Below are 19977 nucleotides of genomic sequence, written 5' to 3' on the forward strand. Positions count from 1 at the left end.
TCCTACTGTGTATGTGGAATGTAGGTATAAATATCACCACTTACAAATAAGAAAAAATGAGGTTCAGAGTTTATGTACCATGCATAAGTTCACAGAGATATGAAACATTAGAGTGGGGTTCAAGCCAAGTTCTGGATGCAAACCTGCTGCTCTAAAAGCTCATCATGCTTTTCCACCTGCTCCCCCGTCCCCCTGAGCGCCACCCTGGCTGCACCACACTCGCTTGGAGCTTCTGGCTGCTGCTAAGCTAGTGCTGCCGTAGTCTCCCTTCAGCCGCCATCATGATTATCTACCAGGACCTCATCTGTCACAATGAGATGTTCTCCGACATCTAGAAGATCTGGGAGATTGCGGACGGGCTGTGCTGGGAGGTGGTGGGGAAAATGGTCAGTAGGACAGAAGGTAACAATGATGACTCGCTCATTGGTGGAAATGTCTCCGCTGAAGGCCCTGAGAGTGAAGGTACCGAAAGCACAGTAATCACTGCTGTCGATGTTGTCATGAACCATCACCTGCAGGAAACAAGTTTCACAAAAGAAGCCTACAAGAAGTACATCAAAGATTACATGAAATCAATCAAAGGCAAACTTGAAGAACTGAGACCAGAAAGAGTAAAACCTTTTATGACAGGGGCTGCAGAACAAATCAAGCACATCCTTGCTAATTTCAAAAACTACCAGTTCTTTATTGGTGAAAACATGAATCCAGATGGCATGGTTGCTCTACTGGACTACGGTGAGGATGGTGTGACCCCATATATGATTTCCTTTAGGAATGGTTTAGAAACGGAAAAATGTTAACAAATTTGGCAATTAGTTTGGATCTATTACCTGTCATCATAACTCGCTTCTAATTGTCATCCACACAACACCAGGACCTAAGACAAATGGGACTAATATCATCTTGAGCTCTTCATTTATTTTTACCATAATTTATTCGGAGTGGAGGCATTGTTTTTAAGAAAAACATGTTGGCTGGGGGGCAGTGGCTCACACCTGTAATCCCAGCACTTTGGGAGGCAAAGGCGGGTGGATCACAAGCTCAAGAGTTGGAGATCGTGCTGGCCAACACCGTGAAACCCCATCTCTACTAAAAATACAAAAATTAGCTGGGCATGGTGGTGCACGCCTATAGTCCCAGCTGCTCAGGAGGCTGAGGCAGGAGAATCACTTGAACCCAGGAGGCAGAGGTTGCAGTGAGCCAAGATTGCAGTCCAGCCTGGCGACAGAGTGAGACTCCGTCTAAAAAAAAAGAAAAAGAAAGAAAAGCATGTCATGTAGGTTGTCTAAAAATAAAATGCATTTTAACTCATTTGAGAGAATACCTTTTCGTTTAATGCATGTTTAAACTAAATTCATCCTGTTGTGTTCCTGGAGAAGCTACAGCCTGGTCATAAGCTACTACTAGAAAGAGTAAGACTCATCAATTAACTTCTACAGTGGAAACTACTTCTGGGACTGGAATATACAAAAAAAATCAAAGGTTTTGATTGTGTGTTGCAATAAAGGGAAAGACCATGTTCATAGCAGTGCCAACATCTGAAGTGGAGCTTTACGCATTTCATCACCTACAATGGAATTAGTTAACTGGAAGAGATTACCAAGAGAATAAAAAGAGACAAATTCAGCTGGAAAAAAAAAAACACACATCATATATTGCCTAAAATAATGTTTGTATTCTGGCTCCCAGTCTTATCTTCTAGCATATACTGTCTTGTATTATCTATTTTTGTGCTACAAAATATTTTTTGCTTTTTAACTGAAGTAGTTTCAATGTAATTTAGATATAATTTTTCCATAGATAAATGCACAAATCATAAATGTTATACTAGCATAATCCACACTCTTATCAAAGTGTAGAACATTCCCATCACTCCATAAATTTCCTTCGTGTCATTTCCCATTAATTATGCCTCCCACTATTGCTGAGGCAACCAAAGCTCTGATTGCCTATTCTAGTGCTTCATATAAATAAAAGCATACAAAAGATATTCTTATGTGACTGGCTTTATTTTCATGCAACATATGTTTAGAGGTTTCTTTGTGTTGTTGCATGTGTTTGTAATGAGGATTTTTTGTTTGTTTGTTTGTGGGTTTTTTAATATACTGATTTGTATTCCATCATATAAATATACCACAATTTATGTATCCATTCTGTTGTCAAGGAACCTATAGATGGCTCACAATTTTTGGCTGTTATGAATAAAACCATTATGAACATTAGTGTTCAAGTCTGTTTGTGGATATATATTTTCCTTTCTCTTGGGTAAATACCTAGGAGTACAGATTAGTTTTCTAGGGTTGCTATAACAAATTACCACACACTTCATAGTTTAAAACAATGGAAATTTATTCTTTCACAGTGGCCAAAAGTCTGAGATCACGGTGTTGGCAGAGCCACGTTCCTCTGAAGGTTCTAGGGAAGAACACTTCCTTGCCTTTTCATAGCTTCTGGGATCTCCCATCAATCCTTGATATTTCTTACATTGTGCTGTACCACTCCAATGTTGGCTTCCATCTTCACGTGGACTTCTTTTCTATTTCTTTATTTCCTAATCTTCCCTTTCCTTTCCCTCATAAAGACACCAATCAATGAACTTAGAGCCCACTCTAAACCCAGGATACTTTTATTTCAAGATCTTTAACTAAAAACATGTGCAAATATTCTCTTTCTAAATTAGGTAACAGTCTGAGGTTCCAGATGAACATAAATTTGGGGGGCAACACTGCTCACTATACTAGAATTGGTATATCACATCACCCAGGCTGGAGTGCAGTGGCACAATCTTGGCTCACTGTAACCTCCACCTCTTGAATTCAAGCAATTCTTGTGCCTCAGCCTCCCAAGTAGCTGGAATTACAGGTGTGCCATCACGCCCAGCTAATTTTTGTATTATTAGTAGAGACAGGGTTTTACCATGTTGGCTAGGCTGGTCTTGAACTCCAGACCTCAAGTGTTCCTCCTGCTTTGGCCTCCCAAAATGCTGGAATAACAGGTGTGAGCCACCATGCCCAGCCTAAACCATTTTCTAATGTATTTGTAATGTATGATTTTATTCCCAAAAGCGATATATGAGAGTGAAGTTATTCCACCCTTTGTATTTGATATTGTCTTTTAAGTTTTAAAATAATACCAGTGAATGGCAGTGGCATCTCATTGTAGTTTCAATTCTTGGCAGTTTGTGGTCTGTCTGTTCATTTTCTTAGTGGTTTCTTGAGAATTTTTAAATTTCAATGAAGTCTATACTTTTATTTTCTTTTATAGCTTGTGTGTTCTGTGTCCTGCCTAAAATTGTTCATTCCAAGTGTATTAGTTATCTATTACTATGTGACTGCACCAAAGCTTATCATCTTAAAAAAGCCATATTTATTATCCCACAGTTTACATTTATTAAAATGAATTTATTGTAACTGAAAGGAAGTATTTATTATACAGATTTTCTTAGGGTCAAACACCCTTAGCACAGCTCAATTCTTGTTGTTGCTGTTATTGTTGTTTTACAAGGCTGCCTTCCAGGGGTCAGCTAAGGAAGGATTCACATCCAAGCTCAGGCATGTGGATATTAGCAGGACTCAGCTACTCATGGTCTGCTAGACTGAGGGCCTCAGTTTGTGGCCTCTCTATATAACACCTCAGAATATAGCTGCTTGTTTCAGCAGACGTCACAAGGAAGACAAGCAAAACAGAATGTTATACTCCTTTGTAATCTAATCTTGGATGTGGTAGTATTCTATTTATTCAAAGTCAGTCACTTGATTCAATCCACTCTCAAGAAGAGGTAACCTAAGGTTGTGAATACCAGAAGATGGGAATTACTGGGAGCCGTTTTAGAAGATGGCTTTCACATAAAATTTTTAAAGATGATCTCCTATTTCGTTTTCTGCTGCTTCCTACATAGTTTTATATTTTACACGTAGGTCCATGATGCCACGAAGTATTGTTTGTATATTATGTGAGGTAGCTATCAAAATTCATTTTACCCATATGCATGTACAGTTACTCTCGTGCGGTACACTTGTTAAAATTTGTTAAAAATATTGTTAAAAATATTTTTCCCATTGAATTGTTTGGTAACTTAGTCAAAGTTCTTGGTCTACAAATATAAATGTAGATATATTTCTGGAATATATTGCTTTCCAATATCAAGCTGCATTGATTAATGGAGTTTTATAGTAAGACACAAAAACAGTTTGAGTCTCCCAAAATAGCTCTTTTTCAAAATTGTCTTGGATAGCCTAGGTGATTTGAATTTCTAGATATTTTTAAATTAAGCTATTAATGTCGACAAAAACATATATTGGTATTTTTATTAAAGTTGTCCTAAATCTATAGATAATTGCAAGTGAACTCCTACATTTAAAATATTGGGTCTTCCAGTAGTACACACAGTAAATCTCTTCATTTATGTGTTCTTACTTGATTTCTGTCATCATTATTTTTAAATTTTTAGTGTAAAGCATTTTTAATTACATTTATTTCAATTTTTATGGTTTTTAATGCTATTGTAAATGGTATTTTTAATATTTTCTAGTTGTTCATTGAGCTGCATCTCATTGTATAATGTTTGAGTTGTTGTTCTAAGAGTGTTGATATGCATCTTTAAGTTATCCCAATATATTTAGAGTTAATAATGAATTATTTCAGATAAAATAGAGGACTGTAAACAATATGCTCCATGCCTAACCCCAATGCTTATAACTATTATCATATATTAAATTTTAAAACTTCATAGAAACAAAAAAGTTATATTTTGCTTTAAATAGGCATTTTTCTTCCATAAATTTATAAAATAACTCTATGTATATGTATATTTGTATGTGTTTATATTTATTCACATATTTACTGTTTCTAGTGCTTTTCATTTCCTCCTGTACATCTGAGTTGCTATCTGTTAACATTTCCCTTCAGACATAAGATTTTTCTTTAATTTAAGGTAGGGAATATCTGCTGACAGCTGGTCATGTCAGTTTTGTTTATTTGAAAATATTTTACCTTGCTTTTTAAATGATAGTTTTTATGTATGTAAAATTTTTGACTGTTTATTTCATTGCTTTAAATGTGTTATTCCAATGTTCTCTGATCTTCATAATTATTAATATTGGCTATTAATCATAGTGTTGTTCCTTAAAGCAATATATATTTTTTTCAGAGTATTCCAGGTTTTCTCTTTATCTTCAGACTTTAGTGTTTTGGTTTTGACTTGATGCAAAAGGATTTTCTTAGAGTTTATCCTACTTGATGTTTGTTGAGCTTCTTTAACTTGCATGTTAATGTTTTTCAAACACAATTGGAATATATTTATCTATTATTTCTGCTAAGATTCTTCTTTAATATTTTCTCCATTTGACCCCACAATCCTATTACTGGGCATATGCCCAAAGGAATATAAATCTCTCTATTATAAAGACACATGCAAACGTATGTTTAGTGCAGCACTATTCACAATAGCAAAGATTTAATTCACAAAAAATTAAATCTTTGGCCATCAGTGACAGACTGGCCATCTATCAATGGCCATCAGCGATAGACTGGATAAAGAAAATGTAATATATAGACACCATGGAATACTATGCAGCCCTAATAAAAAATGAGATCATGTCCTTTACAGGGCTATAGATGGAGCTGGAGGCCATTATCCTTAGCAAACTAACACAGAAACAGAACACTAAATACACACATGTTCTCACTCCTAAGTGGGAGCTAAATGATGAGAACATATGGATATATCGAGGGGAACAACAGACACTGGGGCCTTTCGGAGGCTGAAGGGTGAGTGCAGGGAGAGGATCAGGAAAAATAACTAATGGGTACTAGGCTTAATACTTGAGTGATGAAATAATCTGTACAACAAACCCCCATGACACAAGTTTCCCTATGTAACAAACCTGCACTTGTACTCTTGAACTTAAAATAAAGTTTGAAAATATATATATTTTCCCTATTATTCCAATAATGAATATGTTACTAGTTTTTATTCAAGTTCACTAGTCCTTTTCTTCTGATAGACACAATGTGTTAACAAACGCATTCAGTAAATAATTAATTTTGGCTACTTAGTTTTTGGCTGTAAAATGTTTATTAAGTTAGCTTTAATTGTTAGAATACTTATATGTTTACACACTGATACAAAACCGTATTTTTCTTCACATATTTTTAGTAATTTTTGTAGTTATTTGTTGCTTCAATCTGATCTCTGATCTCAATGACACTCATTTTTTTTTATTGACTGAATTCTTTTTTTTCCTGGAAATGTGTCACACTGTTCAGAAGCTTTTTGTGTCTAATACTTTGGGTTGAAAATTAAACTGGACATTATATAAAATAAATCATAGTGCCTCTGAATTCTGTTAGCTTCTTCTGAAGATTCTGGTTGCTTTTGTTTTAATAGAGTTAATGTTACAAAACTTAAACTGCAAATTTTGTCTCCCCCATTATTGCACTTGATGATGTCTCTGTTCTGTTCATGTAGCTTCCAACTGCTCCTTATTTTCCTGCAGATCTCTAAGATCCTCACGTGGACCTGAATTATTTGACGATTGGCCAAGAATTTGATTTTTAAAATACCTATTCAGAGTTGCTCCCCCTCTCTGTGGTTCCCATGCTTCTAGAGAATCCAGGTTATCTCAAACTGTGTCCTCTGATACTTTAAGCCCATAAAGCTTCAGCTTTCTATCTTGACTATTTAAGTTTTATATATATATATATATAATTAGCACTCAGCAACTTAATCATTTTATCCATTGTTATGATTTTATTTGTGTTTCTTCTCCTTCAGATCTGTTGGTCTACATGGATACATGGCTTCATATATTTTTAGAAATTTTAAGCCATTTTGAATGCTTCTTTTCCATTTTCTTCCATTTCCTTCTGGTACTCCAATTACACTTTTGTTACAATTCTCGATGTTGCCCCAGAGTTTACTGAGGGTCTGTTAATTTATTTCAGTCATTTTTCTCTTTGCATTTTATTTGGTTTCAACTGAAATATCTTTAATTTTTTCCTATAATATCCAATTTTTTTAAGCTTACCTTGTGATTTTTTCATTTTACATATATTTATCAACTTTAGATATTTCCCCCTTGGTCTTTAAATTTTTTTGTTTTTACTTTTCATTGTATTTATGTTTCCTTTAAGTCCTTGCACATATTTATAATGTGTGCTTTAAGGCCTCATCTACTAATCTTATCATCTCTAATATTTCTTGCTTTGTTGCTACTGACCGATTCGTGCTGGATATTGTTGTATTTCTTTAACCAATGTGGATTTTTTAAGAAAGCAGGTAATTTACTGGTTTTAAGTTTTGCTAGCATGTCTACGTGTTTCACGGGGTCTTATGTCTCCAAATATCATAGACAAGTAAAATAAACTTATATTTCTCTAAAATTGTTTTCATCTTATATATCTATGGTGTTTGATATTAAGCCAATATTTTCCCACCAAACAACTTTACTTCAGGGTAGTTTATTTCTACTCTAAGGTTTTGGGCTTTCTGGGTTCTTTAAAGAATGCTCCAGGTATTCACAATGGTTCTTCCTTTTTGTGTAATCAGAACTTGGGTGCTTCCGAAATGTTTGTGAACTCTGGGAGTTGTTCGACTCATAAGTAGTTGTTCTATCACCAATGATTGTTCCTTGCCTAGTCTCCTACATTCTAATCCTGCACATTTAGAGACTGATATTTAGCAATAATAGACTGAGGGAGACTCTATGTAAGTTCTTGAGTACTCTTCACTTTGATAATTTGCCTTACGTATGTCAACCACTTTAGCCTCTCCAAATTCATTCCTTTGTGTCATCTCAATAAGACTACTAAACTGTGCCTCTTTTATGCTACAGCTGGGGAAATGACTTTTGGTAGAAAACTGGAGCAATCATTTAACTCACTTGAGCTTCTCTTTTTCTCAGAGATCAGAATTCTGTTCAATGTCTGAAGACACTTATTTCATACATTTTGTCCAGTTCTCTATTTTTGCTTTAAGAGACTCAGTCCAGTAGCAGTTACTCTATCTTGACTAAAGGTAGAATCATCAACGCATTTTTTTTTTTTTAGACAGAGTTTTCCTTTTGTTGCCCAGGCTGGATTGCAATGGTGTGATCTTGGCTCGCTGAAACCTCTGCATCCCGAGTTCAAGTGATTTTCTTGCCTCAGCCTCCCAAGTACTGGGATTACAGGCACCTGCCACCACGCACAGCTAATTTTTTTGTATTTTTAGTAAAGACAGGGTTTCACCGTGTTGGCCAAACTGGTCTCGAACTCCTGACCTCAGGTTATCCTCCTGCCTCCGCCTCCTAAAGTGCTAGGATTACAGGCATGAGCCACCGCAGCCGGCACATTTTTTTAAAAGGTTGTGTATTCCTGATTACTGCAGAGTTTAAACAATTGGCACAGGGACCATATTCCTTTTACTCTAGATATTCTGTAGAATTCAAGAGTTCTTAGCAAAACAGAAAATGATCAAAAACTAAGATCCTCTGCCTCTCACTTATACTTCCAGAAAACAGCTAGGTAAGCACAAATGGTTAGTTTTTTTAATGGTAGGCAGTCAGTTTACATCAATATTCAGAAATTAAGAAAAAAAGTCAATGTTAACGTTTGTTTTTGTAACCAAGTAGTCCATTTATTTAACCAATGTCTTTAGATTTTCAGTTTATTACTTATAAACTTATAAAAGATTAAAATGTTCAAGCAATTTTCTTTCAAATGCAATCACTAGAGGTGATATTTTAAGTGTCCATTAGATTGGATAGAGTGATAGATACTTAAAAAGGATGTTTTTATTGTCTCTTGGAGAAATGTAATTTATCCATGTTTTTCTTTTATTTAAGGGTCATTCAACTTGACACTTACTATTAGTAACAAATAAGACAATTTGTTATAAATTTTATTTCATAAGATCTTACATCTTCAGATATTATAGGCAAGTAAAATAAACTTATCTTTCCCTAAAATTGTTGTTTTTTTCTTATATCTCCATGGTATTTGATATTAAGCCCAGATTTTCCAATCAAACAAGGGGAACTATCTTGCAAACTAAAGTGTTCTGTAATAATATACACTTGGATAGATGTCACTGAAAATATATATATATTCTAACATTCTGAGAAAGGTTCAAGTTTAAGTTTTGACTTTGCACTTGAATTATTGTATGATATCAGGTTAATTACTTAATCTTTAGAGGGTCACCTTTTCCATTTTTGAAATAAACACCTCACAAGATGAATTGAAGATAAAGTAATATAATAAAGAAAACCGTAAAGTGATATATAATAGGAGGACTCATCATCTGTCTTATTTTGAGTTTCCCAAAAGAAGACCCTGAGATAACTATGTCCTCATGACTTTCCAGAACAATCTAGTAAGGTAATAGGAGATTAGGACAGAGCAGAAGAGGATGCAAAGCAATTGAGCGATTTCAAGGAAGAATGCTTGAGGGAAGCCCCTGGGGAAAGCTCTTGTGTAGCTTATTATCGGAATTTGTGTACTTGTGGCCAAGGAGCTAGGCATTGAAACTCCTATAATAGAGAGTCATTGGCTAAGAACAATCACAGGCAGATAAAGACTGTCTAATACTTTTGAGTAACTGCACCTTCCAAGCAAGTGCTGTGATAATGCAACAGTCATCCTCAAAGTTAGTCACAGGTGCTCACTGTTAGAAACGAATCACACAGAAGACAGAGCAGAGCACGCAGGGCCTGCATGAAGGATCCAAGGAGAGCTTGGTAGAGTATTGATGATATCTGTTACATCACATTTTGTCCTTTGTCTTATTCAACATCAACTTCATTGTCTTTTTGATGTCATCATGTAGTCAAAATCTTTGTAGCATCTTTGGCTTTTAAATTCCATTTACATTTGTTTTGTGTTTTGAAAATACAGAATAAAGTTTTGAGTCTTATTTGTGGATATGTGGAATATGAGAATCAGAAGGCTAACTGCTTACATTAAATAAACATAAGTTTGTGGAGATTCCAAACATTCAAGCATGTCTCTTAACAATCAGCCCATGGCATTCAGTCTTTTTCCTAATTCAGTCATTTTTATCTATTTAGTTATTTTTATATCTCCTAAATAAGAATAGGATCTTCTCATTTGCTTTCAAACTAGACATCATAGCTCTTTCTTAAAACATTCTACTGTCCATAAGCATGGTGTGTATGTGTATGTGTGCTTATTTTTCAGTTCTCCAAGAGATTTTCCTAGACATATATAAAGAATATTATTTCCATATATATGTGCATGAGCATTTATATATATACATGTATGCATTGTATGTACATATGTTTATATATACACATGTATACATTGTATATACATATAAATATAATCTTAGTCCATCCAGGCTGATATAACAAAATACTTTAGACTGGGTAATTTATAAATTATAGAAATTTATTTCTCACAGTTTTGGAGTCTGGGAAGTTCACTGTCAAATTATGAGTAGATTAGCTGTCTGGTGAAGGCTCACACTATGCTTCATAGATGGTGACTCTTACTGTGTTCTCACGCGGGAGAAGGGGTAAACAGCTCTCTTGCATCTCTTTTATAAGTTGACTAATCCCAATCATGAAGGCTGTGCTCTCATAACTTAATCACCCTCCAGTGGCCCCACTGCTTAATACTATCATGTTGACAATTAAGACACCTGTAATCCCAGATACTGAGGGGTCTGAGGTGGGAGTTTTGCTTAAGCCCAGGAGTTCAAGGCTGCAGTGAGCTACGTTGGCACCATGGCACTCCAGCCTGGGTGAGAGAGTGAGACGGTGTCTCTAAAACATTAATTAATTAGATATTTCTAGAAATAGAATTAAGTAAAATTTCAGAGTTCTTGATTACATTTCATGTAACATATATTTGATATATGATGAGCTGATCACATTTGGATTGACTGTTCTACCATATCCAAAATGAAATAACTAAGGTTTGTATTTGATTATTTAATAAAGGTTATTGATAGTTTGTGAATTCTGTAAATTCTATTTGGGAATATCATTATTTTCATTAATTTTTCTTTTTCATATCCAACCTTGAAAGCCTATAGAAAGGAAAATATATTTGTTTTTCAATTATTCATTAAGTCTCTAGTTTATCAAGTATTGTTGATATGATGTGTCATATTCTAAGAAAGGGATTCAGCCATATTTAATAAAGAGAAGGGTCACTGATTATTTAAATGTCATTTACAAGAGGCTAGTCTTTCTTCCCTCATGTGTCCATCAAGATATGTAAAATGCCACAAGGTCTCCCGTAAAAGTCCTATATTATTTTTCTTAAGCTGGTTGGTACGCATTCATGTACTGTCTTAGTCTATTCAGGCTGCTATAACAAAATACCATAAACTGGGTGACTTATAAACAATGGAAATATATTGCCCACAGTTCCGGGGGCTGCAAAGTCCATGATCAAGTTTTCGGCAGATTCAGTGTCTGGTGAGGGTCCACTTTCTAGTGCCTTCTTGCCATGTCCTCACATGGTAGAACAGTCAATACGCTTTTAGGGTCTCTTATGTGTTTATCATTTGGGGAATCCTTTAAACAAACAGAGAATAAATAAAATTAGGATGCAACTATTTCTTTGTCCTATAACCATAATATCATTCATTAGCAACACAAGCCTACCCTAAGTATTATTAGTGAAGTTAGAATGATTTACTCAAATCCGAGCTAATTATACTCTGAATTTTTGCCAGCCCCTTGGAGGTTGCAAAACTTATCAAGATCAGGACATAATTGAATTACCCATAAAATACTCCATTTGTTAATTCTGATGTAGTTTCACTGTGTTTTTTAAACTGAAAGAGCAAATTATGATATATTTTAAAAGTTAATAGCATTGATATCTAAATACTTAGTTTCAACCATTCTCTAGTGATATAACTTTGGCCAGTTTTCTTAATATAACGGGGCTGTAAGATGTAGATAGATACAATTGCTAATAGGATTTTTGGGAGAGTGAAATGAAGTAACAAAGAAGTTTCTCTATAATCTAATGTGCATAGTAAGAATGTAATATAGTATTTGTATACAACAAAGTACTTCCATCTGGGCAGTGGGTCTCATATTGGCAGTACTAGAACTAAAAATTGGAAACAATGTTATCATTTTCCTCTTGCATTCATTTATATAATATTGAGTCTAGCAATCCCAATGCAAACTAGATTAGATTTTTTTAAAAAAGAAAAAATCTCCATTGCTTTTATAAGGAAATAAAGAAAAAGCTCATGGTGCATGTGGTGTGTGTGTGTGTGTGTGTGTGTGTGTGTATGTTTGTGTGTGTGTGTTTGAGAGAGAGAACAGTTGTCAATTAGGTCATTGAATTTCATATGATTTTATTTTTCATCCTAAGTCTGGCTGTTATTTCTACACTTCTGATAGAATAATAACTGAATTATCTCAAGAAATGTTGTTATTATATTTTTAAAACAGATGGAAATTGAATTAAGTAGAATGCTCAAGAGACAATTTGTTCCAATAAGACTGAATGTCAAGGTTCACACACTGAAAGATCAGGATAAGGTTTGTGCAAGCTTCTGGTTTTCTTAGAAACATGCATGCTCAAATCAGTTAAATATGTGTTTCATCAATCACTTACTTGTCACTTAGTTTAAAGAAAAACAATAATCTTAAATCTCATGATTTTAAATTGCTGTAGCCTGTTTACAGAAAACAAAAAAGGGAGTTGCAACTTTATATAAGTTGATGCGTCTTGTTGAACCAAATAATAATAGAAAGACTATTGAAGTAGAAAGCATAAGAAATTTTAAAAGACCAAAATCTATTGCTTACCAACTTTATGAACCTTGGATTTCTAGCACTCAGTTTCCCCATCTATAAGATAAAATAAGTGGCCTCAGTTGTACTTAAATTACTTTCTAAATTTAATTTTCTACAAAGCAACAAGTCTAGAGCCATTTACATCTAATTGAAGTTTATTTATGTGATATTTAAGAGCAAAAAAAATACTCTGTTATTCTTCTTCATTGTCTGTCTTCAGCATTGCATCTCACAGGTTAAATCATCTTTCTGTGCACTTTAATTTACATGAAATTAATGATTGCTATAAGAGATTTAAGCTAATTTGTAATCATTGTCATAATCAAAAGAGTACATCTTAAAACAATGAACATGGGAGAAGGGAGGACAGTATATTTTGGAAGTATAAGGTTCCAATTGGGAAGTATTCTGGCACATTTCAAAACTCATGTGGCTGCTTTAGGTCTTGATGGAGTAAATGATACTAAACTAGTCCTCTTGCCCAAAACAACTACAAAGCTAAAGAAAATAAATGCAATGAGAGTTTTCGTATGTTGCTTAATATGATGGACAAGCTTATGATTTATGAGAAAATGGTCCTCATGATAGCCCCAGCTTTGGTATGGAAGGAAATTTCTAGATTGTAGTACAACAGGTAAAGCACAAGCAGATTGTTACAGACCTAATGATGTGACATGGAATGAACAGGGTATAAGACTGCTGAGGTAGATGGAATTTGTAGGAAGGGATAGCACCAAAAAGGAAGCTGCATAGAGAAGAAGTCCCAGAATGTGTAGTGGGCACCATAAATTCGAAACCATGAATGCAGAGGGTCAGACTCTACAAGACCTATCAGAGAACAAGTACCAGGAAGCTTTGAGATGACCAGAGGTTCAGAGGTCACACAATGTTAGAAAACAGGCATTCTGATCAACCGGAGTGGATGAATCTCACCTAATATTTTAGGTTTTTAAGTAATACACCAAAAGGGCCACAACTGAGGAAGGAGAATAATTTAACCCTGGAATAAGAACTTCTCTAGACCCACCTAAAAAAATGACTATAATCTATCTTCAGAGGTTAAAGCTCGGACATGAGGAAATAAATTGCCTGCCAGAAGAAAATTTTGCACTCTCTAAACGAAAACCACAAAATCCAGAATCTCAAAGATGATGGATTTTTATGTTCTTCTTGTCAAAAAATAAGTAGATATGTGAAGAAGTAGAAAACAATGGCGAAATGAGGAAAAATACACTCAGTAAGAACAAAACACGAGATGTTAGAGATGTTGAAATTAGAGTCAAGAACTTGGACATAGCTATTATACAGCCAATACAGAGATGCTTAAGGATTTGAAGGAAAAATGCATTTAATGAGCAAAGAGATGAGGAATATTGCTGAAAAAATTAAAACTTTCAAAAAAACTAGATGGGAATACTAGAATGGAAAAATATAAGATCTGAAATGAAAATGTAAAAGGATAGGTTTAATGGAATATTTCAGCTCAAAGAAGAAAAGGTCAATGAAATTGACTATATGTCAATCCAAACACAAGCTCAGAGAAAAAAAAAGTTTGAAAATAAGAAAATAAGACATAAGAGGCCAATATTTATATCTATATCATAAATATTATTGTTTACTACTTTATCATTATTATGAGGTAGATATTTGTGTAGTTCAAGCAGTTTTATACTTAAATCCTAGAAAGAGGATGTTTTCATAAAATATTTGAAAAAGCAAAACATTAAATAGTGCATCTTTGATTAAAAAATAATATCTAGAACAAAGAGGCATAATATGCCACGAGCAAGAAACACACACACACACACACACACACACAGAAACTAGAAAGACATATAATAATCAATTTTCTAAATTAATAATAAAAAGAAAATCTTAAACTATCACAGAGAATAAGAACATATTATATAAAGAGGAAAATGCAAAAGTAACAATAGAAGTATAATTAGAGACAATGCAAGGGCATAGGTAATGAACCAATATTTTTTAAATGTTGAAGAAAAAAGAATACCTTTTAAAATATACCTTACAAATATTGCCTTTAAGAAGATTGCTCAAAATATCACTTTCCAAAACTGAAGGTTAAATGGAGATGTTTGCAGATAAACAAAAGCTGAGAGTTCTTTTTTCCCCTCAATAGAACTGCAATATACAATAAAGTAAAAGAATATTCTTCTCCAGGTAAGTAGCAAGGAGGCAAGATGGGAAAATCTTTTAACATCAGAAGGGCATCAAAATAATATATATCTTATTCAATATAAAATGATTTTCTTTTTTACTTTTTGACATCTTTAAACAGATAATTAGTTGCATAAAGCATAGACTAATAATAAGGTATTGTGGGATTCATCACAAGTTCATGTATAAAGATAATAGCACAAAGGACACAAAGGGAGAAATGGAAGTATACTAATTTAAGATTCTAATATATTAATTGGTATAAATTTTTTAAAGTAGATTGTGATAACGTAAATACACACTATTATAAACCCTACAGCAACCAGTGAAAATAATTAAACAAAGAGTTTATGTCAAGTTACATATTTATTTATATTAAATAAACTAATAAAGTAAGTTAAAATTAAAGAAAACAATGTAATAGAAGGTAAGAAAATGAAGGAAAGAAAGAACAAATAGAAAAATGAGAAAAATGGCAAGATGGTAAACTTAAACCCAATAATATCAATAATTACATTAAAAGTTAATGAATTAAAACACAAATTAAAAGGCAGACAATATCAGACATGATGATAAATATTCAACTACATGCGTTCTACAAGAAGACACAAACTATAAATTCACAGGTAATTTAAAAGTAAAATGATATAAAACATGTATCATGCAAACATTAACTGTAAAAAATCTGGGATGGATATACTAATATCAGACAAAAGGGATTGCAGATCAAGGAATATTATCATAGATAAAGAAGGGTGTCTTATAACCTTATAAAGGCCAATTTATAAAGATGATATAAGAACACCTCAAACAAAGGATCTTCTATAAACATCAAACAACAATGGATAAAACTAAAGGGAGAAATAAACAATTGCACAATGGTATTCTCAGATTTTAAGACAACTTTAGTAATTGATTGAATAGTAGGTTTAAAAATCATTAAACATAGGCCGGACACGGTGGCTCATGCCTATAATCCCAGCACTTTGGGAAGCCAAGGCGGGCAGATCACGAGGTCAAGAGATCGAAACCATCCTGGCAAACCCGTGATGATGAAACATGATGAAAACCCGTGTCTACTAAAAATACATGATGAAAACCCGTGTCTACTAAAAATACAGAAATTAGCCGGACATGGTGGTGCACACCTGCAGTCCCAGCTGCTCCGGAGGCTGAGGCAGGAGAATGGCTTGAACCTGGGAGGTAGAGGTTGCAGTGAGCCAAGATTGCACCACTGCACTCCAGCCTCGCAACAGAGTGAGACTCTGTCTCAAAAAAAAAAAAAATATATATATATATATACATAAAGATATATAAAATAAAGAATATTTAAATAATACCAAAAAACATGTTTATCTACTTGATAATGAATGTTACCTAATAATTACAGAATACACATGTTTTAATATATTATTTATTTCAATAGGTTTTTAGGGAGCAGGTGGTGTTCAGTTACATGAATAAGTTCTTTAGCGGTGATTTCTAAGCTTTTGGTGCACCAGTCACCCAAGCAGTGTACACTGTACCCAATGTGTAGTCTTTTATCTCTCACCTCCCTCTCACGCTTTCCCCCGAGTCCTCAAAGTTTACAACAGCGTTCTTATGCCTTTGCATCCTCATAGCTTACCGCTCACTTATGAGTGAGAACATATAACGCTTGATTTTCCATTCCTGAGTTACTTAACTCAAAATAATAGTCTGCAATTTCATCCAGGTTGCTGTGAAGGTCATTATTTTGTTCCTTTTTATGGCTGAGTAGTTTTCCATGGTGTGTGTGTGTGTGTGTGTGTGTGTGTGTATAGATAGATAGATAGATAGATAGATAGATAGATAGATAGATAGATAGATAGAGATATCACAATTTCTTTATTCAATTGTTGATTGATGGGCATTTGGGCTGGTTTCATATTTTTGCAATTGCAAATTGTGCTGCTGTAAGCATGCCTGTGCAAGTATCGTTTTTGTATAATGACTTATTTTCCTCTGGGTAGATACCCAGTAGTGGAATTGCTGGATCGTTTTCTATTTTAGTTCTTAAGGAATCTCCACACTGTTTTCCATAGTACTAATTTACATTCCCATCAGCAGTGTAAAAGTGTTCTCTTTTCACCGCATCCACACCGACGTCTTTTTATTTTTATTTTTTATTATGGCCATTCCTTTAAAAGTAAGATGGTATCACCCTGTGCTTTCCATTTGCATTTCCCTGATCATTAGTGATACTGAGCATTTGTTCATATGTTTGTTGGTCATTTCTATGTCTGTTCTTGAGAATCGTCTATTCATGTCCTTAGCCTACTTTTTTAAGGGATTTTTTTTTCTTGTTGATTTGTTTGAGTTCTTTGTAGATTCTGAATATTAGTCCTTGGTCAGCTGTATAGGTTTTGAAGATTTTCTCCCACTCTGCGGGTTGTGTGTTAACTCTGCTGATTATTTCTTTTGCTGTGTAGAAATTTTTTTGTTTAATTAAGTCCCATATATTCACCATTTCTATTCAACATAGCACTGGAAGTCCTAGCCAGAGCAACCAGACAAGAGAAAGAAATAAAGGGCATCCAAATCACTAGAGAGGAAGTCAAATTTTCGCTGTTTGCTGGTGATATGATTGTATACCTAGAAAACCCTAAAGACCCACCTAAAAAGCTCCTAAAACTGGTAAATGAATTCAGCAAACTTTCAGGATACAAAATTAATGTACATAAATCAGTGACTCTACTGTACACCAACAGTGACCAAGCTGAGAATCAAATCAAGAACTCAACCCCTTTTACAGTAGCTACCAAAAAAATACTTATAAATATACCTAACCAAAGAGGTGACCTCTACAAGGAAAGCTGCAAAACACTACTAAAAGAAATCATAGACAACACAAACAAATGGAAACATCCCATACTCATGGATGGGTAGAATCAGTATTGTGAAAATGACTATATTGCCAAAGGCAATCTACAAATTCAATGCAATTCGCATCAAAATACCACAATCATTCTCCACAGAACTAGAAAATACAATCCTAAAATTCATATGGAACCAAAAAACAGCCTGCATAGCCAAAGAAAGACTAAGTAAAAAAGAACAAATCTGGAGACATCATATTACCCAATTTCAAACTATCCTAAAAGGCCATCATCACCGAAACAGCATGGTGCTGATATAAAAATAGGCATATAGATCAATGGAACAGAATAGAGAACCCAGAAACAAAGCCAAATACGTACAGCCAACTGATCTTTGGCAAAGCAAACAAAAACACGAAGGGGGGAAAGGACACCCTATTCAACGAATAGTGCTGGGATAATTGGCAAGCCACATGTAGAAGAATGAAACTGGATCTTCATCTCTCACCTTATTCTGAAATCAACTCAAGATGAATGAAAGACTTAAATCTAAGACCTGAAGCCATAAAATTTCTAGAAGATAACATCGGAAAAACTCTTTTAGATATTGGCTTAGGCAAAGACTTCATGACCAAGAACCCAAAAGCAAATGCCACAAAAACAAAGTTAAACAGATAAGGCTTAGTTAAACAGTTACTTCTTTATATCCATGTGAAACACTTAAGTAAAGAAACCATTTGCTGACTCTTTAAACATCTCAATATATTTTAAATGGCTGAAATTGTTCAAAGCATGCTCGGTGATAACAATGGAATTAATGAGAAATCAATAACAAAAATATACCTAGAGAATCCTACAGAGATGGCAATCAAACACACAGTTATAGATAACCCTTGGTCAAAAAAGAAAGCACATAGGAATTTGAAAAATATTTTAAACTGAATGGGAATAAAAAGACAACATACAAAATTTTGAGGTGCAGATAGTGCAGAGCTTAGAATAAAAGTTGTAGCTTTAAATTCTAGTCATAGAAAAGAAGAAATATTTCAAATTATCTAAGCATCCAATATAAGAAACTAGAGAAAAAAACCCAGCAAATTTATACAAAAGTAAATAGAATACAAGAAATTAAAAGACACAAAAGTGAATATTAATTAAGCACAGAGATATAAAAAATGAAAAAAATGAATAAAATGTAAATTGCTTTTCGAATAGTTTGGTAAAACAAGAAAAAAAGGCTAATTACACTGATCAAGAACAAAACAGAAAACACACACATTTTCAAATATTCAACAGAAATCAGAATAGTTCCCACACATTTTAAAAGTAAAATAAGGAAATACTATGAATAACGTTATGCCAAAAAATCTGGCAACTTACCTGAAATAGACACACTACTTAGGGGAGATACCCTAAGTTAGGGTATCTAAGTTTCCAAAGTTGACACACACAAAAAAATGAAAATTTTAATTTCATAATTTAAAATTATCTTAGAAAATTACATGACCCTCATGACTTTGTGGGTAAATTCTCTCAAATATTTAAGGAAAAAATATTATTCTTACATACATTCTTTGAGCAAATGAAGGAAGAAATTACCTTTTCCATCTCTCATGTGAGTCCAGCATAATGATGATACCAAAAGCACACAGGACATTCTAAAAAGAAAAACAGAACTATAAGTCAATGTCACCCAAAGCAAAGATGCAAAAATACTCAACAAAATACCAGCAAACCAAACTTAGCAATATATAAAAGCAATGTTACAGCATGACAAAATATGGTTTACCTAGAAACTCAAGGTTTGGATTAATATTTGGAAATTGATTACTATAATTTACCATATTAATAGAACATAGAAAATCACATAATTTTCCCAAAAGATGCAGAAGATGGTTTGATAAAAATCAATGTTCATTCGGGAGAAAAACTCTGAGCAAATTAAACATAGACAAAAATTATTTTAAATTAATAAAGAATATTTACAAAAATCCTGTGACTAAAGAAATTAGTGAGAAAAAATTACTTTTTCCCTAAAACTAGAATAATGCAAAGTTTTCCATTATTATTTCTTCAATTCAATTTTGTACTAGAGCTCCTAGCCTGGGAAAAAGGTAAGAAAAATAAATAACTATATTGCAACTTCTCTTTTGATTTAAGATAATGTAACAAGTACTGGATTTACCCTCCTG

General features: G+C 33.8%; 1 long non-coding RNA gene and 1 pseudogene across 1 annotated transcript in view; one reads left to right on the top strand and one right to left on the bottom strand.

Annotated features, from left to right (window-relative positions):
* The first annotated feature begins 281 nt into the window (after positions 1-281).
* Positions 282-847, top strand: LOC100981200 (translationally-controlled tumor protein-like; annotated as a pseudogene).
* Positions 848-10413: 9566 nt separating this feature from the next.
* LOC117974357 (uncharacterized) overlaps positions 10414-19977 on the bottom strand; it is a 150933-nt gene continuing 141369 nt past the window's right edge. Inside the window, exons 4-6 of the long non-coding RNA XR_010109011.1 lie at positions 19385-19443; positions 12783-12824; positions 10414-11525 (exon numbers count right to left, since the gene is read on the bottom strand). This is a non-coding gene — a long non-coding RNA (uncharacterized LOC117974357). The remainder of the gene's footprint in view (positions 11526-12782; positions 12825-19384; positions 19444-19977) is intronic.

The sequence above is a fragment of the Pan paniscus genome, chromosome 11 (genome assembly GCF_029289425.2).
Source record: "Pan paniscus chromosome 11, NHGRI_mPanPan1-v2.0_pri, whole genome shotgun sequence".
In the NCBI taxonomy this organism is placed as follows: domain Eukaryota; kingdom Metazoa; phylum Chordata; class Mammalia; order Primates; family Hominidae; genus Pan; species Pan paniscus.